The 10362-nt window shown below is 39.0% G+C and overlaps 1 protein-coding gene across 3 annotated transcripts in view; it reads left to right on the top strand.

The window, feature by feature from the left end:
* Positions 1 to 1385: 1385 nt before the first annotated feature.
* Positions 1386 to 10362, top strand: part of LOC122541302 (hippocalcin-like protein 1) — a 63619-nt gene continuing 54642 nt past the window's right edge. Inside the window, exons 1-2 of one of the 3 annotated variants that reach the window (XM_043677941.1) lie at positions 1386 to 1526; positions 2564 to 2689. The gene's annotated coding sequence lies outside the window, so the exon portion shown is untranslated. Of the gene's footprint in view, positions 1527 to 2351; positions 2690 to 10362 lie in introns of those variants that run through there. The other 2 variants (XM_043677950.1, XM_043677935.1) reach the window with 2 other exon arrangements.

The following is a 10362-nucleotide window of genomic DNA, read 5'->3' as shown; positions in this document are numbered from 1 at the left end:
CAGACTCGCTACCACAGCCACATCTCCTTCCTCAGCGCCTGCCTATGGAACTGACTGATCCCGCATGGACTCCAGACCACATTCAGTCCAACACAATTTGGACCTGAACAGGACAACCAGCATGTACTACAAATCAGTTCTCTTTCCAGATCCTCTGCTCCACACTCAGAGCCGCACGCCACCACCTACTCTCCGTGCAGTCAGCCCTGCCTCAACTGAGGGCCACACTCTCTCAGACCTGCAAAGGACCTCTGCCCTCTGCCCAGAAGGAAATATGGTAGAGCAGGTTCAATTGTAACATTCAAGAGGACTTTGGATGATTATTTGGATAGAAATAGTGAGCAGGCATATGGGAAAATGGCAGGAGATTGGCACTAGCTATTCACTGTTATATGGTATCGTTTTGCACAACAACTATGCTGTGGTCAAGGCATAGCCATATGGATGGAACCAGAGAAAGATTGTCCCCCTGTTTTTCTTTAATTGAAACAATGCAATGCCTAGATGTCTTCTCTCTCTCTTTGCAGAGGATACGGATGTTCATACACATAGCTTTTAGCAAGTGTTAGGAAGGCACATTGTGAGCCTATCTGGTCAGTTTCAATTTATCGTTAGTATAATTCTCAGCACATTTAGGATTATTTGTTCAATGTTATTCAAAAGCAGAATCACATCTAATGTTAGACACTTTCTTCAGATCCAGATCATGGCAGCACATAGTGTCATAGAGATGTGTTTAGAGTGCCATGATATATGAATCCAACACAAAGGTCTATGGTAAGTAGGTTCACAATGTCAAGTGAATACATTGTTATCCACATGCATGTCTTGCAGAGATTGTCAGAACTTCTGACTGAACCCCACTTTTCAGCTTTATCTGTATATTCCTTGATTCCCTTAAAATCCACCCATTATCAATTTTGAACCTACCCAACAATTTACTCCACAGATCTCGGAGGTAAAGAAAAAGTGTTCATCTTTGTCCTAAATGGCAAACTAGGAGAAAGTGAGGACCGCAGATGCTGGAGATCAGAGCTGAAAATGTGTTGCTGGAAAAGCGCAGCAGCTCAGGCAGCATCCAAAGAACAGGATGCTCCCTAAATGGCAAACCCTTTATTGTAGGTCTATAACTCTCTGCGGGAGTCACCAATTAGGGAAATATACTTGCAACGTATGACACACAATACCACTTAGAATTTTATAAGCTATATATGATATGATTCCATGAAATGAGATAACCCAAGATCTGGAGAAAAGATGCTTGTTCCACGTAATCTCTCCTCTTCGGGCAATTTTCCCATTCAAGTCTGAATCTCGCGAATGTTTGTAGCACCCGCTACTTTAACCTGAAAAGGAATTTGCTCACATGACTCCATTTTTTTTGAGTCAGTTAACATGGTCGTTAATGTCAGCATTAACTCTCAAGCAGAGTCCTGGTCATTCGGTATATAGGATTGTAATAAATTTTTAACAAAACGAAAACACGCGTAGCTTTTGGAATATCGATCTGTACTGATTATGAAGCAGTAAGTGACTGTAGCTGAAAGATTAAAAAAAGTTTCGGTTTATTGGAAATGTGTAGTCGGAAAGCATTTGCATTAGGAGAGATTTCTGACTGTTCTATTGTGTAACAACGTTACTAAATTTTAGCATTTGCAATTGTTGCGAGAAAAGTGATCCCACTTTAGATATTAAATAGCGAAAATCATGTCTCGATAAATAGATCTCAGGTCTTAGAAATTACTTGCCATGTTGACACACTGGAGGCACATCAATGCATCCCCCTCGACAAACTGCGCAAGTACGTCCTCTATAGGTTGTACTCTCAGCATTTACAGTCTAATTAACTTGTCCCAAAAATAGGATAAGTGAAAACTTTTGGGATAATACCCCGAAGAAGCTGCTCGTGTAAGGATAAAAAAAAAAGCAGCACGCAAAACAAATGCTATTATTTTTAAAACGGAAATATGGATTCCGTATGGAAACAACTATTTCACCTTCTTTCTAGCCTGACCTGGTTAAATGACTTCTCTTAAGGAAAGACAGCGAGTCTTTAATTTGGACAATTGTTACTATAAGTATCAACCCTTAAACTGGAGTAGATTGAAGGATCAGTTCAGGCTTCACTTCCTGTCACTGAGAAATACAGATAGGCTGGAATGTGCTAAATTAAAAAACCTGGGGGGGGGTGGATTGTTTGTTTGCTTTCACTTTTGACACATAAGCATTTTCTATCCTCATAACAAGAGCTGCCGAGTAATTGCAGTGGAGTGATTAGTGTGGAAGGATTGTACCATAATGAAAAAGAGATGGGTGATTGTGTGGGAAAGGCCCTTGTCCTCACACCCCCCACTCCCCTCTTTCCAGTGGGTGGGCTGGTCCATGGAAATAGTTACATGGAGCCGCGCGGCGGCTCTTCATCCTTTGCCTGAAATGGAAAGGGTTGCTCCTGGCGTAGACAAGGCTGTGTACAAACCACTGATGCTCTCTCACTGCAGGCTTGTAATTTCTACATCGTATCGTGACTAATTGAGGTCTCCTTTTATCTATCTTAACGAGCTAGGTTTTTGATCCTGGCTCCGGTCATTTTTTAAAATCAAAAACAAAAATCAATTGGACTGAACAACGGACCTACAGAGTAAAAGTGAGGAGGAAAGGTGCACTCTTAAGGAGCCCTGTGGGGTATTTGGTGAGTCTATGTATGTACGCGCGTGTGTGTGTGTGTGTGTGTGAGAGAGGAAGCTAGTTTGCAATGCGAGCAATACACTACAGCAACTTTCCCGAATTGTTAGTGCTACAGTGGTTCCACACAGGAGCTGCCGGAAAATAAAGTGCAGAATGGTGGGGTGTGGAGTGGTTGCTCTCTCTAATAAACAGCTTCCAAGCTAATTCTTCCTCTTTTTTTTCCTTCCGCTCTTACCCCCCCCCCGGGCGTATTACAAAGTATGTTTGTCACTTCCACCCCCAAAATAACTTGGCCATATTCTGTCGCCTTTCTACCCACCCTCCACCCCCCAAATCCCTGCCGCCCCAAACTTGTTTTCCAAAGCGAACGTTTTAAAAGTTGACCGTTATTGGAATGACTTGCCTGGTGTAATGTTTTGCTTTCCAGGGTGAGGTCTGTAGACATCAGTCTTGCAACTGCAAAACTGAGCTTTGTAAGTAACTCGTAACTGCTCGGGAGATGGGCGTATGAGTTGGACCAGGGTGTTTTAAACTCCCTCCTTGAAATGCTGTTCTTGTCGCTCGTTGATGTCCGAAGTGCCGTGTCAATAGCAGTGTTTCCTTGGAGTTTTGGAATGTGAGCTTCTAATCTACTTCCAGCTTTAATACAGGGGGGAAAAATCTACTTTAGAATGACACGTTGACCTCGAACATTTCTTTTAAAAGCAGACTTGTGGGCAATAAACTCTTCTTTCCCTTCTTGTTAAACCAAAACGTAGGGAGTGTTTTCTTTAAGCTGACTTATCCTGGACAGTGCTTGTATTTGCAATTGGTAAAGAGAAAACTCTGTGATTGTTCACTTTTTTTTTATTTGAGGTCGGTAAAGCTGCTGTACTGCATCTGTTTAAAAATACTGTCTACCTGGCAGGTTCTCACGACGACATGCAGTAATCCATGGATGAGATGAATAATCCTCACAAAGCTCGGTGCATAGCCAGACAAGGTGGAGTGGGCCTGTGACACAAGTGCAATGTGAAACACCAGTACAAGGCCTTGGCTAGTTTTTAACCCAGAATTCCAGGTCAGGTTTTAGATTTGGCTGTGAGGTTGAGACAGCTAGTGATCTATGTATATTGCAGTTCAGCATGTATACTTTCAGTGACATGAATCTGATTCATTAAAGGTGCCCACTTCCAATGCTGTGTGCAGTTTGAAAGTATTACTCAAATAATCTCCTCTCCGATATTCAAAAGTAGCTCTTCTCCCAGCTAATGAATGCTTGCTTGTGCTTATTCTTTACGGGGCAAGTTTACAGACCACTCTGCTTTTAATGTATGGCTGTAAAATAATGGAAGGCTTAGCGGGTCATATAATTGCACGTCATTTTGGCTATTTTTGATAACTACTGATTGGACTTTTAATCCTCTGTGGCGGCAAAACAAAGGCTTCCTGGTATCCAGAATGTACAAGAATGCCATGGCACCCATTTCAAATGTATATCCAGCTGGATGTCAAACCAAATGAAAGGAGGCTGCTTTTTCATCAACCTGTTCCTATGGTGTCATTCAGACTTGAACCTGGGCCTTTCTTTCCAGAGGTAGGAAAAAGAAACACACCCTTCTCTACACACAGCCAGTAGTGGAGATTAGCCTGTGGTGATTGTTTAATTCCCCTATGGCTGAGCTTGTGTAACACTTGTTATTGTGTGATGGCACCAGATGAATGGTAAAATACCTGCTTCCTCAATTAGGTTCTTCTGGGATGGTGTAGAATTCTCAAATACTTGTGCTTTATTCAAGTGAGGATGTTAGGAAGGAATGCCCTGTTTGGTATCTGTGGCCATATGGAGCACTCTAAGGTCAGTTGTTTCATGGGTCACAGCTGTGTTTACACATTATACCTAAATCCCAACCTGGATTTATTCCAATACAGTACTAGTCACTCATAGTTGATTAACAGGACATTTTAAATACGAAGATTACACAATTTTTTAACTCTTGTTAAAAGAAGACTTTAATTCGACATGTGAACTATGTTTAAATCCAGGTTGTCCAATTCAAAGGATGATTTCTCAATCACTGTACCTCACGATTGTTTCCTCCAGTTCTTCCTCTTAAAGGGACACTATTTATCTCCATTAGGCTGCTAGGAGTAGAACACTTTGAAATGTGAATCAAAGCTATTTATGCTTTTGACATCACTTCCTTTTATAGAATTTCTTGAGTGCTACCAGGAGGCCTTGATTTAGAAATTTGTCTGATTGAGCAATTATGGTTGGAAGGGTCAGAGGTTGGAAGACCGGACAATAGCTGAGTTAGATTGCATTCAGAAAATTCTTCACAGCTGTAACAGGCCTAAGCAATTAGAGCCATTTTTAAATGCTGTGATAAATTCACGATGCCAGATTATCCTCCAATTATTTGTAAAACTCATTCAGAAAAATGTTATCTCCACATTGGAATTACAAATTTGCATGTTTTTAAGTATATGCTTTTCCTTTAACAAAGATCAAATTCTGGAACGAAAAGGGTTTTTGTCTTTAAAACAATCCTTCCCAAGTATAATTGGATATTTACTTTGAGTGGTTGTGTATCAATGATAATGTGTACCCGTCTCCCCACCCCCACCTGTGTGGGATGTTGTATGGGAACACCATCAGCATCCTGACTACGAACTGTATTGTTATTCCCTTTGCTGTCACTGGATCAAAACTCTGGAACTCTTCCTTAACTGCACTGCAGGTGTATGTATTACCATATGGACTGCAGCAGTTCAAAAAGGCAGACTCCTGCCACCTCCTTGAGGGTAGTTTAATGACAGGCTATAAATACTCACTAAGGTAATGAAGCCCACACCTAATAAATGAATAAAAAAGTAATTGAACTTAGCTTGGTAAGATTCTTGTCTGCCTTCATGGAAGCAAAATATTTGTTCATCTATTTTCCAAACCAACTTGTAACATGTCAGTATTTGTTTTGCATTCTTTGAAAGTAGCATGTTTCATAATTCTGAAATTGCCTCAAGATCCCTTCTGACAATTTTGGCATTTCAATTTGACTGCCTTGTAACTGACATTTCAAATATGTTGCAATCTGGTGCTCATTTTGTAATGCTGCATTCACGTGAGAAATTTTATTAAATAACGATACAAATCTTCTGTAAATCATTCTTCTTATGAATGATGCTGTGGTAAGTAACCTGTGAAATTAGATTTTAGTTCAATAATGGATCAAATGATGTAATAGGATTTACTCCCCGTGTGGACTTTAACTCGGCCAAACTAATCGTTTAATTCTGACAGTATTACAAAGTTGGCGAGTTCTTTCTTCAAGGGATTGGTTTGTTTTAATTCATGTCCCATTCTTTTTTTAAAAAAAAACACTTTTTTTTAAAGAAAGGCTTCAATTCCCAAATGTTGCAACTAATAGCTTCAGCAATGTCTTTGTTCCTGGTTATTTTAAAAGCAAGTTAAATGTATGTTCTATAATTGGAGCCCAGGAATAAGATCACCTAAATTGTGTACCAAGTGTATTTGAGATGCACTTAACTTGACATGAATTTGACTTGTATGGTGACGTTTAAATGTTAGTGTGCAAGACCTGAGATAATTCATCTCAGCTGAAGGGAGGATTGAATATGTATCCATATCCAAAAATAGTTGAGTCTTCTAATGAAAGTTTAAGCTAGCAAAATTAGATTTGGCCTAATAATCAGGTCTTGACCTCTAAGCTCCTATAATCATTCAACTATATAACATTCAATTCCTCACTGACTTGCTGGTTATTATTGCTAGAATTCATTGCCAAAGAAGAACTTGCACCACAACTCAAATTTTACATAAACTATGCACTTTGTACAATCTCCTATATTCTTTATAATTAACTGAAATTAGTTTGCAAGTGTACATTCATAGAAACAATTGAAATTAAATTAATGAATTTAGATTGTTGAAATGATTAGTTGTAGCATTTGAGCATTGAGGATTCTTTTAAAAGGTACTGAACTACAATCTTTCTGAGAACCACTTTGAGTGCACTCAATTGTATGATTAGGTTAGCCAGTTAAAATCCACAGGATAGTAAATCCTATTACACATAGTGATCCATTACATAACTGAAACCTAATTTTATTTGTATAATTTCTCCTTTATCTGTGGTTTCCCTCCACACCATGAGATAATGTGATTATATTGTGACCATCCAACTAACATTTCAGTCAGCTGAATATTGTATACTGCTGGTTGTTTTTTTATTCTGTTTTCCTGTATGGTGAGCAGCAGACTGTGAGCAGAGATCAAAACATTCAAACTGGGGAAATCGTGTCCAGAGTCATTCATTTCTGTAATTCTTCCACTCAAAGTAATTTATCACTTAATAAGCATTGAGCGCTGAAAAATATTTTAAATTCTGGACAAAGTAACCATCCTGCTTGTGATAAATAACACCAGTTTCTTTTTGGTAGATGACAGTTGTCTGTACCCAAAATGTGTTTTGAATTGAATTGGAGGGTTTTTGGTCTCACTAGAAATAGGAACTGGGGTTGTTTTGAAGCAAAATTTCAACTTTAAATCTTGGAGAATATAAATCCAGGGACTCTTTTGAGCTTCAATACTTGTTATTTTGAAGGAAACTTTACAAGATTAGTGGAAAACAATCAAATCCCATTTATTGGTAATTTGTGCACCTTGAAACTATAGGCTACAGCTTTTCAATTGTGTACTCTGTGGCAAATCCAGTACCGTTATAACTTTAGTAGGCAAGGAATGCTCTCAATAATAAAATGTGCAAAAAGGAAGCATCTCCGCTATTTGAGTTGGCTTAGAAATGTATTAATATTGCAGATTATACCCCTTTTGGAATATTAAGTTTGAGCTTATAGGTCTGTTTAGTGACCAATACTTGACCAGAATTGATGGATTTAAAAAAAAAATTGCAGTCTGGTGTAAAACCAATGGCCATCAGATAATTAAAATTGGATGGTTTCTTTATCAGTCAGTTTCCTTTATGCTTCAGCAACATGTTGAAGATCTACTCTATCTACTCTCAAAAGGCATGGCAATTTAGACGTTACACACAATGATGTAAAATCTTTGTAGTTGCCATTTTGGAGATGAGAAAAGATAATTTTTAGCATTACTTAAATACTGTATAATGTGAAACCAAGCAATATGAAAGATTGAAGTGTCAATGCACTTTGCTCTTGTAATGAAATATAGGCCTGAATCCTCAAATTCCTATTAAGTGCTGTCAACAAAAGGCTCTGTGCCAACAACAGGATGTTATAGCAGTTGCTGTTTGACACTTTCTAGAAACTGGTTGAAGAGATGCTGGATGATGTCCACTTAGTTTATAACAAGTAGCTTGTGCAGGAGGAAAGTAATAATTAGTTATTTATGGTTGGACATAATTCATAGAGCTGTTTAGTGTCATCAATTACATTGGTTAAGTTAAGCATTTCCATTAACTTCAAGTGTACCTTTAGTTTCTTGTTTGGCTATGACTTGAAGCTATGTAGTGGATGAACATAATATTTTGTACCTTTTATGGCTGTCTTAATGCAATACAGAAAGTGCACAGCAAATCTGTTAGCTTCTGTCAAGAGTGAAGGAAGGCTTATTTGGATATAAATAGCCATTTTGTGACTATTGAACTCAATATAAGTGGAATTGATGGGAGCCTTTGCACTGACTTATCTGATGCCATCAAGCCTTTTTGTTTCTTCAGTATTACCAAATGTAAACATACTACGTCGCACGGAGCTCCTATGAGTCCATAAAAATTCTTAAAAGCTCAAGAGTCAAAGATAAAGTCAGGTTTGAAATGTTTTGAGCAAATGATCTAAATCTTGTAATCCCGAGGTTCTTCATCAAGTCTGCGTTCTTTTCGAACCATTTTCCCTGGGCACCCATAACAAACCCGTAAAAAGATAGGGTTCCACCTCCAGTGAGGACCCTTATCATCTTGTTTTGAGTTCTCCCACCAACTCAAAACACACCTAACACCAAAGCCTTAACCCCAAACCTCCCTTGTTGCTAGCGCAATAGTCAAGTCTTGACACTTGGATATCACCTGCAAGTAGTGTATAATCAAAAGTATGGTGGCTTCATGAAAATGCATGCATGTATGGGGCTGCATAAAATGGAGGTGTATCTTTGTAAAATATGAGAGTGTGCTTGAGAATCCAACAATTTAAGTAATGCTAATTGCAGGAAGGAATTGAATTCTCAAAGATGCTGTAAGCAGTGCAAGGCTATTAGTATTACAGTTCTGTGGACTCTTGAACTTATATCCGTTTATAGGGATGGCGGATGTCTGGGGTGAGGCCATCTTTATTTTTTACTTGGGTCATGTGTTTAGTTGAGTCACATCCTTCCACTAATTTCACTTGAGAGCTGCAAAAGTTCTCCACAGGCAGTCCCAGCAGGGCTTTACAAATACTTTTCAATCTGTTACTCCATTCTACTTCAGTGCTGAGATTTAAATGGAAACTTTCTATCCTGACTTCCATCCAGATGAATTTTGCTGTTTTAAACATTGGATGCAACCCAGAGAGAGAGAGTTAGAAGGGAGATCTATCGGTTTTTTTTTCAAAAAAAAACCCACCAATAGCAGCCAGGACTAAAGTTGGGAATGAATTAATATTTTTAAATATTACAGCAATAGCTGAGGTCAAACAACAGCAAATGACTGAATAAGCAGCATGTGCTGGTGGACAGTAAGCAGCTTAATGGATAGAAATAGGTGATAACTTTAAAGTGGATTATTTTGGTTGGGACAAGAGGTGAATAAAGGTTTAGTTGGAGCTTTCAAAACTATTCAGTGCATGTGATATTTACATCGGTCAATGAAGTTTAGCCATGTACACCTATCCACACTTGCAGCTTTTAATTTAAGCCAGTAATTTGGCAACTTCAATGAAATCTGGTTCTATGAACAACTGTAAAAAGATATGCAAAATATTTGCAATGGTCAATGTCTTTGAGAGTAAGTTACATTGATGGGATAGATATTTGAAAATTATGAACCTTGGAAATTTTTGAAGTGCGAAGCCAGTGAATTTTCTATCTTAAAGTACAGCAAGCGCAGTCTTCTTTTGGTCTGAGTGGCATGGACATTGGTGAGGTGTGGTAGAATTGGTTAAGTGTCACAAAGCATGCCTCAACCATGAGACAATCTTGCTCCATCTTTTATGCTTTTCCCGTGTAGCATGGTATGATTCATGCGAGGTAGCAATTGACAGATTATTGCTTGTTAATACCTTGTTAATGGCCCTGTTTCCCTTATTAATATTCAGATGCCTATCTTGCCAAACTCTCCAAATAATCTTGATGTTAGGAAACTAGCAAGCATCTGGTCAGTTCAGCTCCCCACTTGTTTCAAATGACCTGCATGTTTGGTGTCCAACATCTCAAGGCATGATCCATGGGCACCTGACTATGCACTGTGTGTCCATGGACATTAGCATCTGGCATGCGCCAACCTCTGGATTCTCATACCTGGCCACTAATCCACTTATAACAAGCTTCTGCATTTCAATGCTATACCAGCAACTATCATTGTGATGTTGCAACGAGGGCACTGTGAGCACAGGGACATGCACCTAGCTTCTGGACTGGACCTGCATCTCCAGCCTGTTCTTTATCTGTGTCTTTTTCTCCCTCTCTCTCTCCCTCTCTCTCTCCCTCTCTCCCTCTCTCCC

This window comes from Chiloscyllium plagiosum, chromosome 3 (genome assembly GCF_004010195.1).
Source record: "Chiloscyllium plagiosum isolate BGI_BamShark_2017 chromosome 3, ASM401019v2, whole genome shotgun sequence".
NCBI classification, from domain to species: Eukaryota; Metazoa; Chordata; class Chondrichthyes; order Orectolobiformes; family Hemiscylliidae; genus Chiloscyllium; species Chiloscyllium plagiosum.
The sequence above is the reverse complement of the archived record's forward strand: the minus strand, read 5'-3'. Positions and strand labels throughout refer to the sequence as shown.